This window comes from Amblyraja radiata, chromosome 14 (genome assembly GCF_010909765.2).
Source record: "Amblyraja radiata isolate CabotCenter1 chromosome 14, sAmbRad1.1.pri, whole genome shotgun sequence".
Classification (NCBI taxonomy): Eukaryota; Metazoa; Chordata; class Chondrichthyes; order Rajiformes; family Rajidae; genus Amblyraja; species Amblyraja radiata.
This window is the reverse complement of record NC_045969.1, coordinates 53,893,959-53,920,236: the sequence shown is the minus strand read 5'-3', so window position 1 is coordinate 53,920,236 and position 26,278 is coordinate 53,893,959. Positions and strand designations below refer to the sequence as shown.

The window sequence follows — 26,278 nt, the reverse complement described above, 5'->3', positions numbered from 1 at the left end:
CTCCACCATGTTAAGTCCGCAGTGCGGACGGAGACATGATACGGTATTTTGTTTGTTCACATGCTTGATCAATGGTGTTTTATCATTAATGTTTTATTATTATTAATGTTTAGTGTTTTCTGAGTCATTCGTAACTGTCACTGTATGTCATGTTGTTACTTGTGGGCAGAGCACCAAGGCAAATTCCTTGTATGTGAATACTTGGCCAATAAATTTACTTACTTATAGAAGTCGCATCTCCATCGAGGAAAGAGATTTTAAAAAGTCTCCCCCACCCCCCACATGATACAAAGCTAAAGCTACACTAAAACATACAGATAAAACAGAATAAAAACAACACAAGAAGAAAGGGATGAGACAGACTGTTGGCGAAGCTGCCATCAGACGGCGCCACCTAGTGGACAAAATATAATAATCAATAATACAATAACTTAATAATTAATACCACTGGGTAACTATAACAGTGTAAAACCGAAGTCTGTAGTGCAACCAAAGACACAGTCCGTAGCTCATCTTAATCATAATCATAATTATACTTTATTAGCAAAGTATGTTTTGCAACATACGAGGAAATTCATTTGCCATACAGTCTTACCAATAAAAAGCAGCAGAACACACAAAATACATTTTAACATAAACATCCACCACAGTGACTCCTCCACATTCCTCACTGTGAAGGAAGGCGAAAAAAAGTTCAATCTCTCCCTTCTTTGTCCTCCAGCGGTCGGGGGCCTCTAACCTTCTGTTGACGGGACGATCTTACTCCCGTAGCCGGTGGCGGGCCTCCTCGTCGGGGCGATCAAGCTCCTGCATTGGAGGGGGGATCACAGCTCCCCCATGCCGGGCGATCTACCCCGGGTCGGGGCTAGTCGAACTTCGTGCGGTTTTGGAGCTTCCTGACCTTGGTCTCTACCCGAGGCTGAGAGATCTCGATGGTGAAGTCCGCAGGCCGCGGTTGGAGCGTCAATCCCAGGCAAGGAAACGGCTCCGATGGTAAGTCCAAGGCCCCACGGTGGGGCTCAAAGTCAGTCCTGAGCAAGGCCTCCAGATCCACGATGTTAGGCCGCAGAGCAACCGGAGATACGATCCAGAAAACAATCGCTTCTCCGACAAGGTACGTGATCGAAAAAAAAGTTTCCCCCGACATAAAACAAACCAGAGAACATTAACACACACTTTTTAAACACAATAAAAATAACAAAAAAAAGACGAAAAGGACAGACAGACTGTAGGCCAGGCTGCCATCGAAGCGCCACCTGGTGGTATATAGTTGCTGAGATTAGCGCTGTGTCATGTTCAAGAGTCCAATTGGATATTTCTATGTTCATACCATTGGGCTGTAAGCTGCCCAAACAAAGTATGAGGTGCTGGTCCTCCAGTTTGCGTGTGGCCTCACTCCAGCAATGAAGGAGACCCAGGACAGAGAGGTAACTATGGGAATGGAAAGGTGAGTTACAGTGGGGAGATCCAGCAGATTAAATCATCAAAGATTGCTTTGTTGTATCTGAAATCCTGAGCTGTTTGCACGATGTCTTGCAGGAAGCATCACTGGGTAGATTTTCAGATTGATGGAAAGTAGGTCAGATGGATAACTAATGTGCGATAATATATTTAAATGTTCATGAGTGATCTCTGTCTGCAAAACTCTGTCTGAAAGTCTTTCTGATTTTTTAGTTTAGTTTCGAGATACAGTGCGGAAACAGGCCCGGCAGCCTATCGAGTCCGCGCCGACCAGCGATCCCTGCACATTAACACTATCCTACACACAGTAGGAACAATTTACAATTTTACCGAAGCCAATTAATCTTTTAACATGTAGGTTTTTGGAATGTGATATGAAACTGGAGCACCGGTGGAAAACCCACGCAGGTCACGTGGAGAACGTACAAACTCCATATAGACATTGGGCAGCACGGTGGCGCAGCGGTAGAGTTGCTGCATTACATCGCTTACAGCTCCAGAGACCCGGGTTCGATCCCGACAACGGGTGCTGTATGTACGGAGTTTGTACATTCTCCCCGTGACCTGCGTGGGCTTCCTCCAAGATCTTTGGTTTCCTCCAACACTCCAAAGACGTACAGGTTTGTAGGTTAATTGGCCTTATATAATTGTAAATTGTCCCTAGTGTGTGTAGGATAGTGTTAATGTGCGGGGATCGCTGGTCGGCACGGACTCGGTGGGCCGAAGGGCCTGTTTCCGTGCTGTATCTCTAAACTAAACTAAACTAATCAAGCACCCATAGTCAGGATGGAACCCAGGTCTCTGCCGCTGTAAGGCAGTAGCTTTACCACTAAAACCCATGTTGATAAAGTCCCAGAAACTTTCCCCTGTGTGTTTCTAAAGTCCTCTTCAATTGTCCATTATCGTATGATCAGCAAAGGTTGAGTGTGCCCTTGAGCACTACTGAAAATCATCAGCAAGTAAGTGTTTACTCATCAGCCAGCCACTGTTAGTAGAGGGCTTTATGTCCAGTGCTCTCCACAAAAATGCTGCACACATGATGGGTGCCAGCAGATAAGTGAAGGGCCAATCCACCCCTTGATGGTTCTCCCAGCTGTATTCCTGCAACTCGCTTCAACTCCAGTGAGAAGAAGCACTCCTGCATTAACCGCAAGCTAAACTGGCATCTCAACTCAAGAACCCTCCATGGGTTCCCCACAGGCTCCATGGTCCATAATGGAACCTTCATTCTCAGCAGAGAGTCTCTGGAACAATGTTAGTGTTGCAATCACACACACTACTTTCTCCAGTATCTTTCAACACTCCTGCAACACAACATTCCTTCTGCACATCGCTTCATTGCCAGAACACATGGTTTGTGTGGAACCTAGAGGAGACCCGTTCCTCACTGAGAGAGTGAAGTCATTGCCAAGACAGGAATGATCTCCTGAATGACCTGAAGAGGAGATGGGTCATGAAGAGAAGGGATGGAAGGTCACCTATCCATGTTTTCCAGAGATGCTGCCTGACCCGCTGAGTTACTCCAGCACTTTGTATCTATCTTGAATGGCCTTCTGCTTTTGCAAAAAGCATTCAGGAAAAGCGCGAATGGTGGATGTAGCCCAGACCATCACACAAACCAACCTCCCTTCTATTAACTCCATTTATACCTCATGCTGCTTCACCAAGGCCAGTAACATAATTAAGCATGTTGCTCCCTGGCCACTCCATCTTAGTCATAGAGTCATAGAGTGATATAGCATGGAAACAGGCCCCTTGACCCAACCTGCCCACACCGGCCAACATGTCCCATTTACACTAGTGCCACCTGCCCGCTTTTAGCCCATATTCCTCCAAACCTGTCCTATCCATGTACCTGTCTAACGGCTTCTTAAATGTTGGGATGGTCCCTGCCTCAACTTCCTCCTCTGGCAGCTTGTTCCATACACCCACCACTCTTTGTCTGCAAACTTTACCATTCCCCTTCACCTTAAACCTATTTTCTCTTGTCCTTGATTTACTATTCTTGGCAAGGACTCTTATGATTTTATACACCTCTATAAGTTTACCCCTCATCCTCCTGCGATCCAAGGAATAGAATCCCAGCCTACTCAACCTCTCACTATATCTCACACCCTCTAGTCCTGGAAACATCCTCATAAATTGTCTCTGTACCCTTTCCAGCTTGATATCTTTCCTATAACATGGTGCCCAGAACTGAACACAATACTTATAAAGCAATCTCACCAACGTCTTATACAACTGCAACATGACCTCCCAACTTCTATACTCAATACCCTGACTGATGAAGGTCAATGTGCCAAATGGCCAAATGGACGACCTTATCTATCTGCGACTCCCCCTTCAAGGAACCATGCATCTGCACTCAAGATCCCTCTGCTCTACAATCCTCCACAGAGCCCTACTATTCACTGTGTAGGTCCAGCCCATGTTAGACTTCCCAAAACGCAACACCTCACATTTCTCTGTCTGCAAAAAATGTATTTCAATGAACCTGGTACACGTGACAATAAAGAAACCATTGACCATTGATGGACCAATGACCATTGACCATTGATGGACCAATGACCATTGACCATTGATGGACCAATGGCCATTGAATTGTGGCTTCCAACCAGTTTCTTTGGGTAGGAGCTTATAAAGCTTCAGAATGGAGGGACCTCATGTACACGTTGGTGGAGGCAACATTTTGGGATCACTGGGAGACACCAAACATCAGAGGATCTACAGCAACAAATGTAGAGCCCTGGGATGGACATATGATGAGTTCTGGGCCAGCAATCACTGGAGTTTTGCTGAATGAGGTGGGACCTCATTGAAACATACAGAATAGTTAAAGGCTTAGATAGAGTGGATGTGGAGAGGATGTTTCCACTAGTGGGAGAGTCTTGGACGAGAGGTCGTAGCCTCAGAATTAAAGGACGTTATTTTAGGAAGATGAGGAGGAATTTCGTTAGTCAGATGGTGGTGAATCTGTGGAATTCTGTAGGCTGTAGAGGCCAAGTCAGTGGATATTTTTTAAGGCAGAGATTGATAGATTCTTGTTTAGTACGGATGTTAGGGTCTATGTGGAGAAGGCAGGAGAATGGGGCTAGGAGGGAGAGATAGATCAGCCATGATTGAATGGCGGACTTGGTCCAAGTGGCCGAATTCTGCTCCTATCATTTATGATTTACGACCAATAGGAGGATGGTTTCCTGAAAGTGTCGAGTCCGGTGGACAGGGTGAAGGAGGCGTTTGGCAAACTTGCCTCCGTTGGCAATGGTGCTGAGTGCCAGCATTCAGACATCATGATGCAGCTGTACATTGGTGAGACCACACGTGTAGTACTGTGTGCAGTTCTGGTCACTCTGCAAAAGGAACGATGTCTTTAAGCAGAAGAGATTAACCAGGACATTACCTGGGTTTGCGAGGTTGAGTAAAGGGGGAGGTTGGACTGTCTGGGACTTCTGTTCTTTGGAGCGTAGGTGACCGTATTGAGGTGAACAAGACCATGTATGGACAAACGTGGATTGTTGTCTCTGGGGTGTCAGACACAGAGGGACCACCTGATGGTAGTTTATAATATTCTGAGAGGTGTTGATAGGTAGACAGCCAGAGTCTGTTTCCAAGGGCACAAACATCAAATACTAGAGGGAACAGCTTGGAGGTGAGAGGGCTGGTTTACAGGGCAAGTTTATGTTACACAGAGGGTGGTGAGTGCCTGGAACACACGATCAGGGTGGTGGTGCTGGAGGCAGACATGATAGTGGCGTTTAAGAGGTTTTTGGATGGACATGGATATGCAGGGAATGGAGGAGTATGTATCACATGCAGGCAGGTGGGATTAATTAGACTGACATTATGGTCAGTACAGACACGGTGGGCTGAAGGGCCTGTTCCTCTGCTGTACTGTTCCATGGTCTGAGGATGCCCAGGGATTGTCTAAGTGTGGAGAGGAGGGAGAGATCTATGTCCACAGGTGACCACACTATCACCTGGACAGGTGGAGTTGGTCACGGTCAGGTGGAGGTGGGACAGGTAGACTGGTGGACAGGTGGAGGTGGGACAGGTAGACTGGTGGACGGGTGGGGCAGGTGGGGCAGGTGGGACAGGTGGGCGTGGAGCTGGAGATAGAGGTGGAGTGTAGCTGGGATTGTGATGGGAGGGGGAGGGAGGCAAGAAGCACAGAGGGAGGTAATAGGCAAGAGATCCTGGTCTGTGTGTGTGTGTGTGCGTGTGTGTGTGTGTGCGTGTGTGTGTGTGTGTGTGTGTGTGTGTGTGTGCGTGCGAGTGTGTGCGTATGTGTGTGTGTGCGTGTGTGTGTGTGTGTGTGTGCGTGTGTGTGTGTGTGTGTGCGTGCGAGTGTGTGAGTGTGTGTGTGCGTGTGTGTGTGTGTGCGTGCGAGTATGCGCGTGTGTGTGCGTGTGCGTGCGTGTGTGTGTGCGTGCGAGTGTGTGCGTGTGTGTGTGCGTGCGAGTATGCGTGTGTGTGTGTGTGTGTGTGTGCGCGTGCGAGTGTGTGCGTGTGTGTGTGCGTGTGTGTGTGTGTGCGTGCGAGTATGCGCGTGTGTGTGCGTGTGTGTGCGTGTGTGTGTGCGTGTGTGCGTGCGAGTATGCGCGTGTGTGTGTGTGTGTGTGTGTGCGTGCGAGTGTGTGCGTGTGTGTGCGCGTGCGTGTGAATGTGTGCGTGTGTGAGTGTGCAAGTGTGTGTGTGCGTGTGTGCGTGTGTGTGTGTGTGCGTGCAAGTGTGTGCACGTATGTGTGTGTGCGTGTGTGTGCAAGAGTGTGCATATATGGGTGTGTGCATGTGGCGTGTGGGTGTGCAAGAGGTACAGAAGTGTGCAAACTCACCTCCAGATTCAGGGACAGTTTCTTCTAAGCCGTTAACAGGCAACTGAATCATCTTCTCACCAACTGGAGAGCGGTCCTGACCTTCCATCTACCTCAATAGAGACCCTCGGACTATATTTAATCGGATTTTACTGGGCTTTACACTGTGGACGGCTAGACTAATCATGTCTAGTCTTGCCACTGACTGGATAGCACGCAACACAAAGCTTTTCACTGGACCAGAGATGTAGCGACTGTCCCACACTGGAACCTTTCCTCAACCTCCATCCAGACTCACGCCAGATGTTCCCTTCTGTTTAAATATTTTCTTGTTATTTGTTTCAAAGCCGTTTGTTGTAACAAACACAAACCCTATCCAGTGGTGACAGGAAACAGGTTCCACTGGGCTGTTCAGACCAAAGTCTTACTATCAACAGCAAAGATCTTATAGCTCTAAGGTCTTTGATCAACAGTTCCCTATCTGACCTGCTTTCAGCTATCTGTCTCTTAATCCAGGTCAGGGGCACAGAGGAAGGAGAGCGGACGTCTGTTCATCTCTCTGTCTGTAACACAGACTGATAATGGGGGAGGCAGGGCTGGTGTGAGAACCTCACTCAAGGCCGGGCTGTAGTGTGAATGGGACAGTGCCGCTGATACCAAACCATGTGTTGCCTTCCCGCTGACGGGAAGGAACGCAACAAAGGCTTTTCACTCTAACTCGGTACATGTGACAATAAACTAAACTAAACCACACAAGCACCCATTCCCATGAGAAGTGAAAGCTCTTCCACAGAGTCACTGAGCCGTACAGCACGGAAACAGGCCCTTCGGCCCACCGTGTCCATGCCGACCCATACTGGGCTAGTCCCATTCGCCTGCATTTGGCCCATATCCCTGACAATCCCTGCGATCCATATACAGGTGCAAAGGTCGGACAGTGTAGAGTGGGCGGGTCAGTTTAGTTGGGGCATCTTGGTCGACATGGACAAGTTGGGCCCAAGGGCCTGTTTCCATGCTCTATGACATGGGTGTTATCAGCTGCTGTGTGAGGTCTGAAGGGAACATTTAATAATCTAAAGGATGTTAAAGTGCATAAGATAGTTCGACAAAATTTGAAAAATATGCGGTTGGATTGAAAGGCAAAGAATAGTCTGGATAATCCACTGGTCCCAACATCGTACGTTGACAAACTGCATCAATCTCAACACACGGCTGCAATTATAAATGCTGACACTAACTAAAGATCAACTATCCAAGATTCTATTCCCAGCTAAATTATACCAACATGATTAAGATCCAAGTACTGAGATATCGATCTAAATTATGAGGGGCCCGATGGTGATGCAACGGTTTTGGAAACGATTCCCAGCTGAGGATGTGCTCACTGGGAAACCCAGGTATTTAGTGAGATGAGAATAGCAAATGCACTACAGCAAGAGGAACGATACAAGGGAGAGTGCTTCACCCATCGACCAGCAGGAGGCACTGTTCATAGGACTGCGTGTGTGGACACTGGTGGGCATCTTTACTCGTCAACTTGTTGAGATATCTCATGATTCCTGAGTTTGTTGCATTCACTCTTGGACCTGATGCATTAATTATTCACATAGGTGGCCCGGTGGCGCAGCGGTAGAGCTGCTGAATATAAAGCAGGATAGTAAAAGCTTCTTTAGGTATGTGAAGAGGGAAAAAATTGTGAAGACCAAAGTTGGACCCTTGAAGACTGAAAAGGGTGAATTTATTATGGGGAACAAGGAAATGGCAGGTGAGTTGAACAGATACTTTGGATCTGTCTTCACTAAGGAGGACACAATCTTCCTGGTGTACTAGTGGCCAGAGGATCTGGGGTGACGGAGGAACTGAAGGAAATCCACATTAGGCAGGAAATGGTGTTGAGTAGACTGATGGGACTGAAGGCTGATAAATCCCCAGGGCCTGATGGTCTGCATCCCAGGGTACTTAATGAAGTGGCTCTAGAAATCGTGGACGCATTGGTGATCATTTTCCAATGTTCTATAGATTCAGGATCAGTTCTCGTGGATTGGAGGGTAGCTAATGTTATCCCACTTTTTAAGAAAGGCGGGAGAGGAAAAACAGGGAATGATAGACCTGTTAGCTTGACATCGGTGGTGGGGAAGATGCTGGAGTCAATCATAAAAGATGAAATAGCGGCACATTTGGATAGCAGTAACAGGATCGGTCCGAGTCAGCATGGATTTACGAAGGGGAAATCATGCTTGACTAATCTTCTGGAATTTTTTGAAGATTTAGGTCAAAGGTCAAAAACTTTATTTACCATTTGTGCTTACACACATAGGAACTCTTGTGCGGCTATTCAGAGAGTCAAGTTACGTTAAAAAATTAAAATTAAATTTTTTTAAAAAATTTTAAAAATTAAAAAAGACACACAGAAGACACATAGAGCATTGTAGCTTGCACAAACACTATATCAGGACATCAGTTCATTTTGTTGTGTTTTGGCCAAGAGTCTCACTGTTGCAGGGAAGAAGCTCTTAAAAAAGCGTGTTCTTTTTGTGGCGATACTGTCCGCTCGTCTGTGCCTGAGGTTGTATGTGCAGTTTTTGTGTTTGAGCAGGGAGTGAGCTGGATGTAGTGTGTCTCTGATGATTCTCCCTGCTCTTTTTTGACAGCGCTGTGTGTAGATTGTGTCCATGGAGGGGAGTTCAGTTCTGATAATCCTCTCAGCAGTCTTTATGACTCTTTGCAGAGCCTTCCTCTCTATCTGTGTGGTGTTTCCATACCACACCGTGATGCCTGTGGTGAGGATGCTCTCTACCAGTCCTTTGTAGACCTGGGTGAGAGGGCAACAGTGCAGACCAGCTTTTCTGAGCAGCCTGATGAAGTAGTCTCTGCTGGGCTTTTTTCACTGTGGCTGCAGTGTTCAAAGTCCAGTTCAGATCTGACGTTATTTGTAGTCCCAGGTATCTGTAACTGTCAGCCCTCTCCACCACAGTCCCCTTGATGATGAGGGGCTGCAGGGGGGGTGGATTTTTTCTGAAGTCCATTATTATTTCTTTTGTCTTGTCTGTGTTGAGGCTTAGGTCGTTCACCTCACCATAGGCAAGAATGTCGTTCACCAGACTCCTGTAGCCCGACTCGTCCCCCCCCTTGATGAGGCCCAGGATGGTGGTATCATCCGCATATTTAATAATGATGGTGTTTTCCTGGGTGGAGACACAGTCGTGTGTGTACAGGGTGAAAAGTTTGGGACTGAGACAGCAGCCTTGTGATCCTGTGCTGACGGTGAGCTCTGCAGACACCCTCCTTCCCATCCTCACCACCTGTGGTCTTTCAGTCAGGAAATCTAAGATCCAGTTGCAGGTGGGAGTCGGGACGCCGAGGTCTGTCAGCTTCTCAGTCAGCCTGCCCGGGCGAATGGTGTTAAAGGCCGAGCTATAATCCAGGAACAGCGTTCTGACGTATGTTCCTCTGCTGTCCAGGTGTTGCAGGATGTGGCGTAGAGCAATGGCCACTGCGTCGTCCACTGAGCGGTTGGGGCGGTAGGCGAACTGGAGGGGGTCGATCGTGCCCGGGACCATGTGATTGATGTGTGTGAGAACCAGTTTCTCTAGACACTTCATGGCAACTGGCGTGAGTGCCACTGGCCTGAAGTCATTCAGGGTGGATGGGTTTGTTTTTTTTTGGAACTGGTACAATGGTGGAATATTTAAAAATACGGGGGACCACTGCTTGGTTTAAAGACAGATTGAAGATGTCTACATACACTCCCGTGAGTTGTTCTGCACAGGCCTTCAGAACTTTAGGAGGGACGCCATCTGGTCCCACAGCTTTGTGGGGGTTCACCTGCCTCAGAGCTTTCAGGACCTGTATGGGTGTCACCTGAAAAACAGTGTCCATGGGGTTGCATGGGGCTTTTGAGGGGGTGTCTGTGTTCAGTCTGTCAAACCTGGTGTAGAAGGTATTAAGGCTGTCTGGGAGGGTGACATCCTGGGGGTCTGTGGTTGGTACTGTTTTCTTGTAGTTTGTGACTGCTTGGATTCCCTGCCACATACTGCGTGTGTTGTTACTTAGGTAAAAGCTTTCAAGTTTTTGGGAATAAGCCCTCTTTGCAGCTCTGATGGACTTCTGTAGCTCGTACCGGCCTTTCTTGTACTCCCTTTGATCACCTGAATTAAAAGCTTCCTGCCTTTTCCTGATCTTCTGTTTTATGTTTCCATTGAACCAAGGTTTCTGGTTTGGAAACACACGCACAGTTCTGGGAGGGGCACATATAGATGTGCACCAGCTGATGTAGTCACTCACAGCCTCTGTGTATTCATGAATGTCATCTGTGGCCACCTTAAAGATGTTCCAGTCTGTAGCCTCTAAACATCCCTGCAGGCTAGCCTGTGCACTGTCCGTCCAGGTGTTAACAGTTCTGACTGTGACTGGCTGTGCCTTAAGCCTCTTGGTGTAGGTGGGCTTGAGCCGAATTGCCAGGTGGTCAGACTTGCCGAAGTGGGGTATTGGTTCAGCTATAAAAGCATTTCTGATATTACTGTAGCAGTGGTCCAGTATCTTATTTCCTCTAGTTGGGAAAGTTACAAACTGATACAGTTTTGGTATGTTTTTCTTGAGGTTGCAATGATTAAAGTCTCCCAGAATAATAAAAGCAGCATCAGGATATTTGTTTTCATGCTCATTGATCATGTTGTGTAGCTCCCTGAGTGCAGCCTCTTCTTTGGCAGAAGGGGGAATATACACGACACTCACAATAATACATTGCAGTTCTCTGGGTAGATAAAACGGCCGTAGCTTCACAGTTAGATACTCCACATTCTCAGAGCAAGATTTAGAAATAAGCTTACAGTTGGTACACCAGGTTTGTTTGACGAGGACGGCCGTTCCTCCGCCGCGGGTCTTGCCGCTGTCCGCTGCGCTCCGGTCCTCCATGAAGGCCGTGTAGCCGTCTGGTGTTATCGCCTCGTCGGGTGTCCTTTCCCCCAGCCATGTTTCACAGAAGCACAGCAAGGAGCAGTCCTGTAAGTCCCTCTGCGTGGAGATCCGAGCATGGAGCTCATCCATCTTATTTACCATTGACTGGACGTTAGCAAACAGTATGACCGGGAGGGCTAACCTTCCACTGCTAACCAAGCGCCACTTAACTAGGAAAATGGACAAGGGAGAGCCAGTGGATGTAGTGTACCTGGACTTTCAGAAAGCATTTGATAAAGACTCACATTGGAGATCAGTGAGCAAAATTAGGGCACATGGTATTGGGGGTAGAGTGCTGACATAGATAGAGAAGTGGTTGGCAGACAAGAAACAAAGTGTAGGGATTAATGGCAGGCAGTGACTAGTGGGGTACCGCAAGGCTCGGTGCTGGGACCGCAGCTATTTAAAATATACATCAATGATTTAGATGAAGGGATTCAAAGTAACATTAGCAAATTTGCAGATGACACAAAGCTGGGTGGCAGTGTGAACTGTGAGGCGGTTGCTATGAGAATGCAGGGTGACTTGGACAGGTTGGGTGAGTGGGCAGATGCATGACAGGTGCACTTTAATGTGGATAAATGTGAGGTTAACCACTTTGGTGGCAAAAACAGGAAGGCAGATTATTATCTAAATGGTGTCAAGTTGGGAAAAGGGGAAGTACAATGGGATCTGGGTGTCTTTGTTCATCAGTCAATGAAAGTAAGCATGCAGGTACAGCAGGCAGTGAAGAATGCGAATGGCATGTTGTCTTTCATAACAAGAGGAGTTGAGTATAGAAGCAAAGAGGTCCTTCTGGGCTTGTATACTGAAATGTAGAAGGATGAGAGGGGTTCTTATTGAAACATATAAGATTATTAAGGGTTTGGACACGCTAGAGGCAGGAAACATGTTCCCGATGTTGGGGGAGTCCAGAACCAGGGGCCACAGTTTAAGAATAAGGTGTAAGGCATTTAGAACGGAGATGAGGAAAAACATTTTCACACAGAGTTGTGAGTCTGTGGAATTCTCTGCCGCAGAGGGCGGTGGAGGCCGGTTCTCTGGATACCTTCAAGCGAGAGCAGCGGAGTCAGGGCATATGGGGAGAAGGCAGGAACGGGGTACTGATTGTGGATGATCAGCCATGATCACATTGAATGGCAGTGCTGGCTCGGAGGGCCGAATAGCCTACTCCTATTGTCTATTGTCTTACAGTGCTAGAGACCCGGGTTCGATCCTGACTACGGGTGCTGCCTGTACGGAGTTTGTACGTTCTTTCTCTCCGTGACCTGCGTGGGTTTTCTCTGAGAAACTTCAGTTTACTCCCACACTCCAAAGACGTACAGGTTTGTGGGTTAATTGGCTTGGTATAAATGTAAAATTGTCCCTACTGTGTGTCGGGTAGTGTTAATGTGCGGGGATTGCTGGTCAGTGCGGACTAGGTGGGTTGAAGGGCCTGTTTCCATGCTGTATCTCTAAAGTGGAGAAAGATTGGCTCAGCAGATTGAGGCAGGTCTAGCTCCATCCAGCACCTCTTGAATCAACTCTAGCAGTTGCATAGTGAAAGGCCTGGATAGAGTGGATGTGGAGAGGATGATTCCTTTAGGAAGGAGATGAGGAGGAATTTCCTTAGTTGGATGCTGGTGAATCTGTGGTATTTATGGCCACAGGAGGCTGTGGAGGCCAAGCCAATGGGTATTTTTAAGGTTGAGGTTGACAGATTAATACAGGTGTCAGGGGTTATGGGGAGAAGGCAGGAGAATGGGGTTGAGAGGGAAAGATAGATCAGCCGTGCTTGAATGGTAGAGTAGACTGGATGGGTCGAATGGCCTAACTCCGTTCCTAGAACTTATGAACTTGTGAACACCGTGTGCCCAGACCCGGGGAAGAATCTTGGCAGAAGTGAGTGAGGGAATGTTCAGGGCAAGGGGGGGTCGTTCTCATTTTAACAGCAGAATCAACAAGCCCGTGGATGAAGTAGAATATTATGAAAAACATATTGAAAGCAGCGACAAATCTGCTGAAGAAGGGTCTCGACCTGAAATGCCACCTATTCATTTTCGCCACAGATGCTGCCTGGCCCGCTGAGTTACTCCAGCATGTTGTGCCTGTCACAAATTGGTTTATTTTAGTTTAGATAAACTCAACTAAAAACTAAACTGGACTAATCTAAACAATAACAAAACACAGATAACACAAGGTAGACAAAAATGCTGGAGAATCTCAGCGGGAGAGGCAGCATCTATGGAGCGAAGGAAATAGGCAACGTTTCGGGTCAAAACCCTTATAACCATAAAACCATATAACAATTACAGCACGGAAACAGGCCATCTCGGCCCTTCTAGTCCGTGCCAAACACGTATTCTCCCCTAGTCCCATCTACCTGCACTCAGACCATAACCCTCCATTCCTTTCCCGTCCATATAACTATCCAATTTATTTTTAAATGATAAAATCTAACCTGCCTCCACCACCTTCACTGGAAGCTCATTCCACACAGCTACCACTCTCTGAGTAAAGAAGTTCCCCCTCATGTTACCCCTAAACTTCTGTCCCTTAATTCTCAAGTCATGTCCCCTTGTTTGAATCTTCCCTACTCTCAGTGGGAAAAGCTTCAGACTCCACAGATAACACAGATTGTGTATGAAATCATGAGAGGAATAGATCGGGTGGATGCAGAGAAGCACAGACATGTTAGCCGGCATGGGCAAGTTGGGCCGAAGGGCCTGTTTCTACACATTGTATGAGTCACAGCAACATTGGGATGGGTATATGTCGGCCGGGGTGATTAGACTGTGGCCCGAGCCAAGTCCAAGTATCAGTGGTTGCAGCAAGGGATACATTACATTACATTACAGATCTCCTCCCCATTCACAGGTGAGACGCCTTAACACGTGGACTCGGCCACAACGTTCAGTGTTGGTTCTACTGTCGAAGTGAAATATAATTCACTCCACCGCGCAGTTACAAATTACTCGCGCAAAGCCAGAACACTTCACTTCCCCTAAACCTCGGTGAGTATCAGGTGTGAGTGAGCCCGCTGTTCCACCGCTAAAGCCACCTGGACCCGGGCTGCCGTGAGTTGTCCGCGACCCAGCAACGGAGCCTCGCCTCGTGTGAGTACTTCCCTCCACATTATCCCGGAGACGTTGGTTCCCAGCACCAGGGCAAGGCAGGACAGGTCGGGAGATGGTACAGGAGATACTTGGTCGTGTGGACCGTCCGCATGTGGCCCAGGGACCGCGGCGCTGCAGTGACCCAGTGTGAATGTCCTGGTGACAATTCCATAGGCACGGCTGGCTGGGAGAATCATTCATCACCGCATCGATCGGCTTTGCTGAAGGGGGAGCGTTAATGTTCATCTCACCAGTCAAATAATCGGTGAAATAAGCAATGAGGGCAGACACACATTGCTGGAGTAACTCACACACACACAATACTGGAGTAACTCACACACACACTCATAATACTGGAGTAACTCTCTCTCACACACACACACACAATACTGGAGTAACTCTCTCTCACACACACACACACAATACTGGAGTAACTCTCTCTCACACACACACACAATGCTGGAGTAACTCTCTCTCACACACACACACACAATGCTGGAGTAACTTAAACACACACACACTCACAATACTGGAGTAACTCTCTCTCACACACACTCACAATGCTGGAGTAACTCTCTCTCTCACACACACACACAATGCTGGAGTAACTTAAACACACACACACACACAATGCTGGAGTAACAGCGGGACAGGCAGCATCTCAGGAGTGAAGGAATAGGTGATGTTTCGGGTCGAGACCCTTCATTAGACTACTATCCAGAACTGCTGCCTGTCCCGCTGAGTTTACTCCAGCATTTCGTCTATCTTTAAACCAGGGACTTCCTTCCCACACAAATGATCAATGAGATTCCCCACTAAGGTTCCGTGTCCTCATTGTTCCCCTCTCTGTCTTCTCCAGACCTTGGCTGCCATGTCACCACTGGCAAATCCGTTCATTCTCGTTCTACTGCAGTCTCTCCTCGGTGAAGGTAAGGATTTGTGCTGCCTCACCTCGTTACACACCAGACCCTGCTGTTGCTCAGCCCCACGCATAGACTGGCCAAGTCCCCTCTCTCTCACTCCCTGCCTGTCTGTACTCGAGCTAATAGGCAAGCGCTGGTAGAACGACCAAGGATCCCCGTCACCCCCACACTAAACAAAGGCAAGTTTGGTCCATCGCTGGCCCGTGACTGTGATGACCCATTGACCAGATGGACGTGGCACCGACTGACCGCTTGCTGATGCTAGCATTTATTTCAAGAGGACTAGAATATAAAAACAGGGATGTAGTGCGGAGGCTTTATAAGGCACTGATCAGACCGCATTTAGAGTATTGTGAGCAATTTTGGGATTCATATCTGAGGAAGGATGTGCTGGCTCTGGAGAGGGTCAAGTCAAGAGTGTTTCATTGTCATATGTACTAGATAGAACAATGAAATTCTAACTTGCTGCAGCACAACAGAATATGTAAACATAGTACACTGTAAACAATGTAATAAACGAGAGAGAAAAAAAGTTCAGTGTATATATATACATATACTCACAAGTACACACACACACACATATATATACACAATATATACACATATATATACATATACACACGGAATGTCTGGGCCCCCGCCACCCCCACGGGGTCCACGCCACCTTCATCTTCACACCCCCCCCTCCCGCAAGAAAGAGGGGGGGATGTGAGAGGGGGGAGGGGGAGGGGGAGAGAGAGAGGGGAAGGGAGAGGAGAGAGAGATGGGGGGGGGAGAGGGAAAGGGGAATTATCTTGTGAGATTGCAAAATTAAGGTAGGTTTTACAGCTATTATATTTTCTCCTCCATATGAATAATATTAAACAATATCAAATAATATCAAACAATTGGAACTGCTTTCTTTTCCTTGATAACAATACTGAAAAATATGAATTCCATAGTTTGTGACATAAATACACATTTTAATGGGATCATTATATATAGATGTAAAATTTCCATTTTGAGATCGGGGGGGGAGCTGGAGGCAAATATGTGTCAAGCCGATAGCCTAATCGTTAAAGAGTTAAAAGATAGCCTAATCAATAAAGCGCTGAGAAGAGGAATCAGAACTGCGGTGACTGAGGTTGCATTAGGGGTTGCAAGCTCTTGTCGTTCATTGTTATTTCTGCTGCTGTCTCTGTTTGTTGTCGTTTGCCTGACTGAGGTCAGTTGACAGGGCTCACCACGGGGATGTCGACAACATGAGCCCCATGTGTTATATAAAATGGTTATATACGTTTATACAGGACGAAATCCGGCTTGTTCAGCGGGTAGTTGGGGGTCGACAATTGGATTGAGCCGGGCCAGGAGAAGCCGTTCGAGAAGCTTGTACGGGACACAGAGGAGTGAGATGGGCTGATGGTTCCTTGGGTCGTACACACGCTTGTTGGTAGCGCAATGACGGTGGCTTTCCACCAGATCTTCAGAATGGACTGACCAATGAGGCAAGAGGAGTAGAGGAGTAGAACTCATGGAGCCAGACCTGGCATTTAGGACCGCAGTGCTTCAGGAATTCTGGGGGATGTTATCAGGACCCTGCAGGGCCGGATTTACCTATAAGCTAGACAAGCTTAAGCTTAGGGCCTCGAGGTCTAGGGGGGCCTCGCAGAGCCGGATTTACCACTAGGCTTCATAGGCTGAAGCCTAGGGCCTCGAAATCTAGGGGGCCTCCGGCCAAGGCAGGACACCTGCCGTTCAACTCTGGGTGGGCCCCCCTCTCTATCTCTCTCTCTCTCCATCTCCCCCCGCTATCTGTGTCCGGGCCACCGGGCTCCGCTCTCTGCTCGCTCCATCCGCCAGCACTGCAGGCTGCCTTGCACATGCGCATTGCTGCGGCCTGCACGTCCTCCCCCCTGCACATGCGCACAACCACGGCCAACACATCATCGGCCGCCCTGCGCATGCGTACTGCAACGGCAACTGGTCGGCGCAGGGCACTTTCTCCCTCGCTTTGAATTGTGGGAGATTTGGCCGCCATGGCTGTCCGTTCGCTGCCTCGCCGCCAGCGCTGAAAACCAACGCGGAGGGGGCCTCACAAGTGGAACAGCTTAGGGCTCTTCATCTAAATCCGGCCCTGGGACCCTGGGCTTTTCCGCATTTCAATTGAGTGATGACAGGAGAGAGTTTTGCAGAGGAAAAGGGTGCTGACAGGAGCCCATCAGCGCCTGGAGCTTTCCAAAGATTAGTGGTTTCCTGTTTGACAGAACGAGTATGATTCTTTCCCGCGTCTTTGAAGTGGCCGTTGGCCAGGAGCTGGTGGGCGATGGAGTTGGCCGTGACAGGGCAATGCTTTGGGCGGGTACTTCGACCAGTGAGGCGATTGAAGTTCTTCCAAGCCACCCTACTGGAGTGTGTGAAGTCGATTCCTTGGACTGTCTCTTCCCACCGCTCGCTGCGCTTCTTGTCAAGGCGGATTGTCAGTTCCGTAGCCTTGGAGGCAGCCTCTTCGCCAGGTTCAGCGTCCAGGAATCATCGTAGCATGCGTCACACTCTTCGTCCCATGTGGGGACGTACCGGCAATGATAGCCGCGAAGAATGGGACTCTTCGCAGCCCTGATGAGTTTGCAGAAGACTGAATAGGCTTTGTCCAGTTTGGTGGAGGTGGGGGTGGGAAGGCTGTCGATCCAGAAGTCCACCAGACATGTGAACTGGTCCCACCTGGCCTTGCGCAAATTCCACCTCTTCGCAGGGTTGGTTGGGAGAAGCTCGATGGGGTTGTCCGGGATAATCAGAGATGGGCGATGTCGTGATTTCGGGAAGTGATCCAAGATGATACTGTGTGAGGATGGTCCATACAGGTTTGAAAAAGGCAAGTCGGGGTTGGTAGTGGTGTTCCGCCTGCCAGAGTGGAAGCTGTCCGGTTGTTTTGGGTCATACAGGAGTTGAACGGCAGTAGCTGAGGCCCAGTCTTCTCATGCAGCGCCATCTGAGTTAGTTGAATGGTAGCCCCAGGTGGTGCTGTGGCAGTCTACGGTGTAGGTGCAGGGCGAACCAAAGGTGGGGATGGAGTCTTTGTGGAGCTTGGTAGAAGGTGGCTTGTATACATTGATGACCGGGACACCTTCGACTTGCGTTGCTGCCCATTCCACGTCGGAGTCAGGAGGGGACACTGCAATCGCTTTCCATTTTGCTGTGTTCCTTACAAAAGTGGCAATCCCGTGGGTGTCGCTCTTGGTGCTGGCGGCCAGGGTATAACCAGGGATCTTCAGATGGAAGCTATCACTTTTGTGAGTCTCTTGGAGAAGAATTGCAATGACTTTGTGAGTCTGTAGCAGATGTTCAATGATGGTGGTCTTGGCCTTTGTGAGGTTTTCCACATTCAGCTGCAGCAGGGTGATGCCATCCGGTTCGACACCTGTAGATGCCCGCCCTAAAAAGGGCGCACGCTCCTGGTTGGCGCCGAGCTGCGGCGACTGAGCTCAGTTGACAGTGTTCACCACGTGGAGGTCGACAACATGAGCCCTATGTGTTATATAAAACAGTTATATAAAAGTTCAAAATGCAAAATTAGGTATATTTTTGAGGTGTTAAGCAATGTTATTTAACTCTGTTCCTTGGGAATTAGGATGTCAGAGAGAGATTATATTGAGAGATTATATTTCTGCTTGGAAATGCATTTGTACATTTAAAGTGGTGCTAAAGATTTTAGGAAAGCACTGAGTACATTAGAATATAATTTATCTATTACTTTCATCTTAGTTATGTTGCCATTAGGGTACAATTTAGAACTGCACTTTTGGAAATGATTTTGTTTGACAAAGTTTTTTATTAAAAGTTACAATTCGTTTTTACTGTTTTATTACCTGTATTTATATTTGAGTGAAAATCGCGCCCAAATGATATCCTGAAATTGTGTTACTTGTTTACTGCCATATTGTCACTGCCATAATGTCTCTAGCATAGTGCCTACCAATGGTATTTCGCTGCACCTTGACCCGCTGCACTTCTATGGTAACACAAGTATGCTGGCCGCCAGCATTAAGGATGTTGCACCCCAGCCACTCCGCCCCTCTCCCATCAGGCAAGAGGTATAGAAATTTGTAAACACACACCTCCAGATTGAGAGACAGTTTCTTTCCAGCTGTTATCAGGCAACTGAACCATCCTACCACCAATTAGAGAGCAGTCCTGAGATACTATCTACCTCATTGGAGATTCTTGGACTATCTTTAATCGGACCTTATCTTGCACTAAAGATGATTCACATTATTCCCTTTAACGTGCATCTGTACACTGAGGATGGCTCGATTGTAATCATGTATTGTCTTTCCGCTGCTGAGTTTGCACGCAACAAAAGCTTTACACGTGACAATAAACTAAACTAACTGGTATTCGGTAGGGGGCGCTGCACTGGCAGCAGCCTGTCGGCAGCGTGTCCGTCTTTTTTCAACTTTTTTTATTTTTTTAGTATGTTTAAAAGTTTGTTTTTAATGTTTCTTTGTGTGTTATGTGTGGGGGGTGGTGTGGGGGGGTAAGGGGGAAACCGTTTCGGCCGCCTCTTCCATGGAGAGGCGACTTTTTCAGGTCGCCTCCCCCGTGGCCTAACAGCAAGGATCGGCGCGGACTTTCCCGGAGACACGCCCGGAGCTTCAGCGGCGGGCGCAGCGTGGACTCTCGGCGCGGAGCGGGTGAGCCCTCGCTGGAGGGGAGCGCTCCGTTACGCTGGCCCGCGGCAGCCGGCAGCCTGAAGCCGCGGTCTGCAGAACTCCAGCTGGTGCGGCGTCTACAGCCCGGGATCTCACGTTGGGGACCCGGGGGAAGAAGAAGCTTCCACCGCCGGCCCGCGGCCGTCTTCTACCGCGGGCGCGGTATGGACTTATCATCTCCCCTGGAGGGGAGCTTCGACCGCCGGCCCTGCAGACTGCGGTGCTTCCGGCTGCGGCACGGCAGGTACTTTAAAACTTTGACCGCCGGCCTGCGGCCTACACCAGCCTGAAGCCGCGGTCTCTGGTTGGGAAGAGCCGATCCTGGACTCACCTTGACTTTGTCCCTTACCATCTGGACGCCCGCAGCAACGGCTGTGGAGGGTGGTGGTTCCCGACCACGGGGGAAAATGGAGGAGGACTGGCCAAGCTCTGTGCCTTCCACCATAGTGATGAATGCTGTGGTGGATGTTTGTGTAAAATTTTTATTGTGGTTGTGTTCTTTATTATTGTACCGCTGCTGGCAACCCAAATACCACCGACCTTGGTTGTGTGGCAATTAAATTATTTCAATTCAATTCAATTCAATTCAGTTGGAACTTGACTCTCCACAAGGGATGTAATCTTGGTACAGAAACGTTTCAGGCAAGTTGTGGGCGTTTCACTTCATTTCAGTCTTTTAATTATTGCCCTACTAAGTTATTAAATATATGGTTTTGCTGGCAAGGCATTGATTACATAGAACAAAGAACACTGCAGCACAGGACCTGGCTCTTCAGCCCATCGTCTGTGCCGAACATGATGCCAAGACATACCCTTATCTACCTGCACATAATTCATATCCCTCCAATCACTGTCGAACCAAATGCTCATCTACAAGTCTCTTACTTGCACAATTGTACCGGCCTGCACCCCCAGCAAGCTCCAGGTGCTCCCACACATCTCCTTTAAACTTTACCCCTATCACCTTAAAGATGGGAGAGATAGATCAGCCATGATTGAATGGCGGAGTAGACTTGATGGGCTGAATGGCCTAAATCTACTCTGATCGCTTATGACCTTAATGCTAAAAATTATCTTATTTAATATTTTCACCCAGGGAAGTAGGTTTGGACTGTCTACCTCATCTGTGTCTCTCACATAATTTTATTTACTTCTAACCAGTCACCCCGCATCCTCTGACTTTCAAGAGAAAACAATCTAAGTGTCCAGCCTTTCCCTGTAGCTAATACCCTCTAATCCAGGCATTATTCTGGTAAATCGCCTCTCCACCCTTCCCAAAGCCTCCAAATCCTTCTTGGAATGGGACAACCAGAACTGCAGGCAACACTGTAAATGAGAAATGAGTCTGAAGAATAATCTCAACACAAAATGTTGTGTATTGCTTTTCCCCAGAGATGCTGCCTGACCCGCTGAGTTACTCCATCTTTTTGAGTTTGACTCCAAATGCAGCATAACCAAAGTCCTATAAAGCTGCATCATGACTTCCGGACTCTGGCGTGCACAAACAGAAGATCCAACATAACAAGTTGTCCAACAACTTTGGGCTGTGCATGCCATACGGACGAGGAAGATACTCAATGCCCTAACCTATGAAAACAAGCATACCATATGCCTTCAGTTACTACACAAACCCCTTGTGATGCCACTTGCATGTTATAGACTTGGACCACAAGATCCCTCTGTACATCAATGCTGTCAAGGCAGTCATGCCATTGATTGTAGAAACAAAGAACTGTGGACACTGGTTAATACACAAAAGGACAAAGTGCTGGAGTAATGTCCCTGTCCCACTTAGGGAACCTGAATAAAAACCTTTGGAGACTTTGCGCCCCACCCAAGGTTTCCGTGCAGTTCCCGGAGGTTGCAGGTGGTTGCCGGAGGTCGCAGGTAGTGGAAGTAGGTAGGGAGACCTCCAGGAAACGCACGGAAACCTTGGTTGGGGCGCAAAGTCTCCAGAGGTTTCAGTTCAGGTTTCCTAAGTGGGACAGGGGCATTACTCAGCAGGTCAGGCAGCATCATTTTGGAACATGCACGGGTGACGTCTCAGTTTGAAATCCCATTATTGGTGTACCAATCCTTGTGAATGTTTCCTGCTTGTGTAGCAAGCTATATTCACAGAAGGCACCAAAATCCTTGGCATGCTGAAGAACCAAGAGGCCAGTGAAAATGATGAAGTAAGAGGATGGTGTTAATAATAAAATATATTGTATAGGTTAATGAGTCTGAAACCTGATACATCTTAAACATCTGATGATCTGTATCCCAGTTTGAAAAATATGCAAGGGATCACTGCAGTGTGGTAGCTTTTTCCAGGTCTAAGTTCACAAAGAACCTTCACAATTGACCAAAGGCTGTGCTAGTACATTGAAGACGATGGTAAATTTCATCAGAGATGTCTGATTTTCTGCGAGATCGCTCCTGAGTTGCAAGAAGTGATCAACATTTTCCAAGGTCTAACTGTGAAGCTTAGTTATCAATGAACATGCTCCTTGGTCCAACTCTGACCAAGATTCCCATCTAAACTTGTCCTATTTTGTCCAGAGCCATCCAAACCTTTCCTACATCCTCCGAACATAGAAGACTATTGGGCAGTGAAACCGCTTCAGTGATTGATTCAGTGAAAATTACCCCAGTTACGGAGTAGAATTACTGCTTTGTTTGATAAGGGGGCAAAACAAAATCTTTCCCATCTCCCTGAACAGGCAATCGGGATATCATTCTGATCACCGTAATGCAGCATTCTCAGTACTGCACGACAATACAGGGAGCAGCAACCAACTCTTCCTAATCAAAGGCAAGAAGACTGCAACTGGACACTTGATGAAGGTCACTTGTCTTTCAGTATGTTTGTACTGAAAACACAGAAAGGTTCGCCTGGACTATTGAAAGAACGAGGTAACACTTAAAAATGTCAAGATTTTTTGGATTACGAAATAAAAGCTTCACGATTAAAGAAAAAAGTTGCATCATCGGATGGGTGTGGCCATTTTAACTTTTATTGGAAGATTTGAATAACTCTTTAATTGCAATCAGGTTTCAAGGGTTTAATCAAAGGTTAATTAGTTTCATTAGCAGCTACCAGCCGTTAAAAGAATTTATAAAGAAGAACATAAATAGGTCGACAAGAGCAGCATCCAGGGGTGATTGTGTTGTCCCGTTTAAGAAAAGTGTATTTGGCCAGACAGTATTTTCCTATAGAGCGTCGCATACCTGGAACGCGATCCCCTGCTTCATACGGGATCTGCCAACCATCACCACATTTACAAAACAACTCAAAAAATGGTTACTGGAATATCAAACCTGTATTCATAATCAACCGTAATATAATCATCTGGCAGTCTTTTATTGTTACTTTTTAACTTTATTGTCTGTTTTGTTATGTTTTTTGTTTGTCTTTTGTTTTGTTTTGATTCTTTTCTTATGGATTGAATGTGTTGTGATGTGTTAACCTGGTTTACCAGAGGGACTACAGATGGAAATTAGCCTATAGCTATAATCTTGCGTATTGCATGCAAATGTTTATAAATATGCACTGTCCTTAATAAAAACATCTAAAGATAAAGATAAAGATAAAGTTGCGGGCGGTAAACTCATTGTTACATTTTGCGAGAAGGTTCAGCTTTCAATAGCTGATGAGAAGTCTACTTTTTGTAGGATTTTTGTTGGAATTTAAAAATGAGTATGATTGGGGACATTCTCCCTGATGTCCTGCCTAATTCTGGGAGACATTACCTGTTTTTTCTCTCATTGCCATTTTTAAACATTCCAACACAAAAAGTTAATATTTCAGAAGTATTTCATTAGCTATAACTATTTCTGTAAAAGGGAAGGCGCCTTTTAACTAGTCATCGAGTCTTACAGCGGAGAAATGGCCTCTTCGGCCCAACCTGCCCACACCAGCCAACATGCCGCATCTGCACTGGTCCCATCTGCCCTCTAAACTTGTCCTATACATGAACCTGTCTAAATGTTTCTTATTTGTTGTGATAGCACCTGCCTCAACTTACCTCCTCCGGCAACTCGTTCTATTCACCTACCTCCCTTTGTGTGAAAAAGTTACACTACAAACTATAAATATTTTTTTAATTTTAGATACTTAAACATTATAATATTGTAAAATCATGAACAGCACTGTAGTGCAGCTGGTAGAGAGCTGCTGTCTCACTGACCCAGCAAAGTGGCTTCAGTCCTGACCTCTGATACAGTCTCTGTGGAGTTTGTAACTTCATGGGTTTCCTCCCAGTGCTCCACCTTACCCCTGTCTGGTAAAGATGTGGAGCTTGATGGGTTAGTTGGTTCTGCAGGAGGAACTGTCGATGCTGGTTTAAGCCAAAGATAGACATAAATAGCTGGAGTAACTCAGTGGGTCAGACAGCATCTCTGGAGAGAAGGAATAGTGACGCTTCTGGTCTGTAGGAGGGTCTCCACCTGAAAGGTCATCTATTCCTTTTCTCCAGAGACACTGTCTGACCCGATGAGTTACTCCAGTTTTTTTGTGTGTGTCTTAGGTTAGTTGGTTGATGGGTGAATGTGTGGAACTGGGGAAGTTAATAGGAATGTGGGGAGAATAAAAGATGGGGTTTGTGTGTAAATGATTGGCTGATGATCAGTGGTACTATAGTGGAGTGGAAGTGACTACAGGAAAAATTACAAAAGATTCTCGAATTAATGGGAAGGAAAATGTGAGAAGGGATAAAAGAGTAAGGTCAGGGCTAATTGTGAGCGGTTCGAGGGGGGACGTGAATACGTAAAAATACCCTAATGGGACATCTACAGGCCCCCAAACAGTAGCCTGGACATAGGGTGCAAGTTGAATCAGGAGTAAAAATTGGCATGTAGCAAAGGTAATGCTGTGGTCGTTATGGGAGATTTCAACATGCAGGTAGACTGGGAAAATCAGGTTGGTACTGGACCCCAAGAAAGGGACTTTGTAGAGTGCCTTCATGATGGACTCTTAGAACAGCTTGTACTGGAGCCTACCAGGGAGAAGGCAATTCAGGATTTAGTGTTATGTAATGAACTGGATTTGATAAAGGAACTTGAGGTTAAGGAGCCATTAGTTTAAAACCCTCACGCACCACTGCTCTTTGTATGCTCAAGTTTGATGGTTTGCCCTGTCCACCCGCAGACTCCATCATTGGCATATCCTTATTTATAAGACTATCCTCGGTGTTCTTCCTTCATACCTGCAGAAGTATGTAATTCGAAAAAGCACAGGAACTTATCAGCTCCGCTCTGAGGACTTGTTCTTACTAACTGTACCTAAAGTCCGTACTGAACTGGGGAAAAGGGCATTTAGTTATGCTGCTCCCTTCGCATGGAACCAGCTGCAGAATGAACTGAAACTTAAGGAGCTGGTTTCTATAAACAGATTTAAATCCCTTCTTAATGATGTTGAAGCGGGCTCTTCTGTCTGTACATGCTTTGTTTGATGATGTTCTGACTGTGACTATTTATATGTTCTCTGTTGTTTTTAAATTATTGTCTGTAACTGTGGAACTGTGCTGCTGCCTGTCTTGGCCAGGACTCTCTTGTAAAAGAGAATTTTAATCTCAATGAGACTGCTCCTGGTTAAATAAAGGTTAAATAAAATAAATAAATAAAAGGAGGCAGTGACCATAATATGGTCAGGTTTAATCTACAATTGGAGAGGGATAAGGGTAGATCGGAGGTGTCAGTGTTACAGTTGAATAAAGGGAACTATGGGGCCATGAGGGAGGAGCTGGCCAAAGTTGACTGGAAAGATATCCTAGCAGAGATGACAGTGGAACAACAATGGCAGGTATTTCGAGGAATAATACAGAAGGTGCAGGATCAGATCATTCCTAGGAGGAAGAAAGATTCCAAGGGGAGTAAGGGGCGACCATGGCAGACAAGGGGCGTCAGGGCCAGTATAAAAATAAATGAGAAGAAGTACAACGTAGCAACGATGAGCGGGAAGCAAGAGGATTGGGTAATGTTTAAAGAGCAACAGAAGATAACTAAAAAGGCGATACGGGGAGAAAAGATGAGGTACGAAGGTAAGCTAGCCAAGAATATAAAGGAGGATAGTAAAAGCTTCTTTAGGTATGTGAAGAGGAAAAAATTAGTTAAGTAAGTGAATTTTATCTATATAGCACATTTAAATCAACTTGTGTTGAAACCAAAGTGCTTTACAGAGAAGAAATCAGGTTTCCATACATCCGTGTAAAATAAAAAAGAGAAAAGACACAACACACTATAGAATTGAACATGAACGTCCCCCCACAGCAGACTCAGTATTGTCCACTGTGGGGGAAGACACTAAAAACAGGGCAGCCAACATTGGGTGAGAGTTGAGAGTGAGAAATTGTGAGGGAGTGTAGCGA

At 46.9% G+C, this 26,278-nt stretch overlaps 1 long non-coding RNA gene across 1 annotated transcript; it reads left to right on the top strand.

The window, feature by feature from the left end:
* Window positions 1-7,609: 7,609 nt before the first annotated feature.
* Window positions 7,610-16,643, top strand: LOC116980785. Its single transcript, XR_004414063.1, has 3 exons — window positions 7,610-7,621; window positions 14,018-14,022; window positions 16,533-16,643. It is a non-coding gene; the product is annotated as an uncharacterized LOC116980785 (long non-coding RNA).
* Window positions 16,644-26,278: the final 9,635 nt, after the last annotated feature.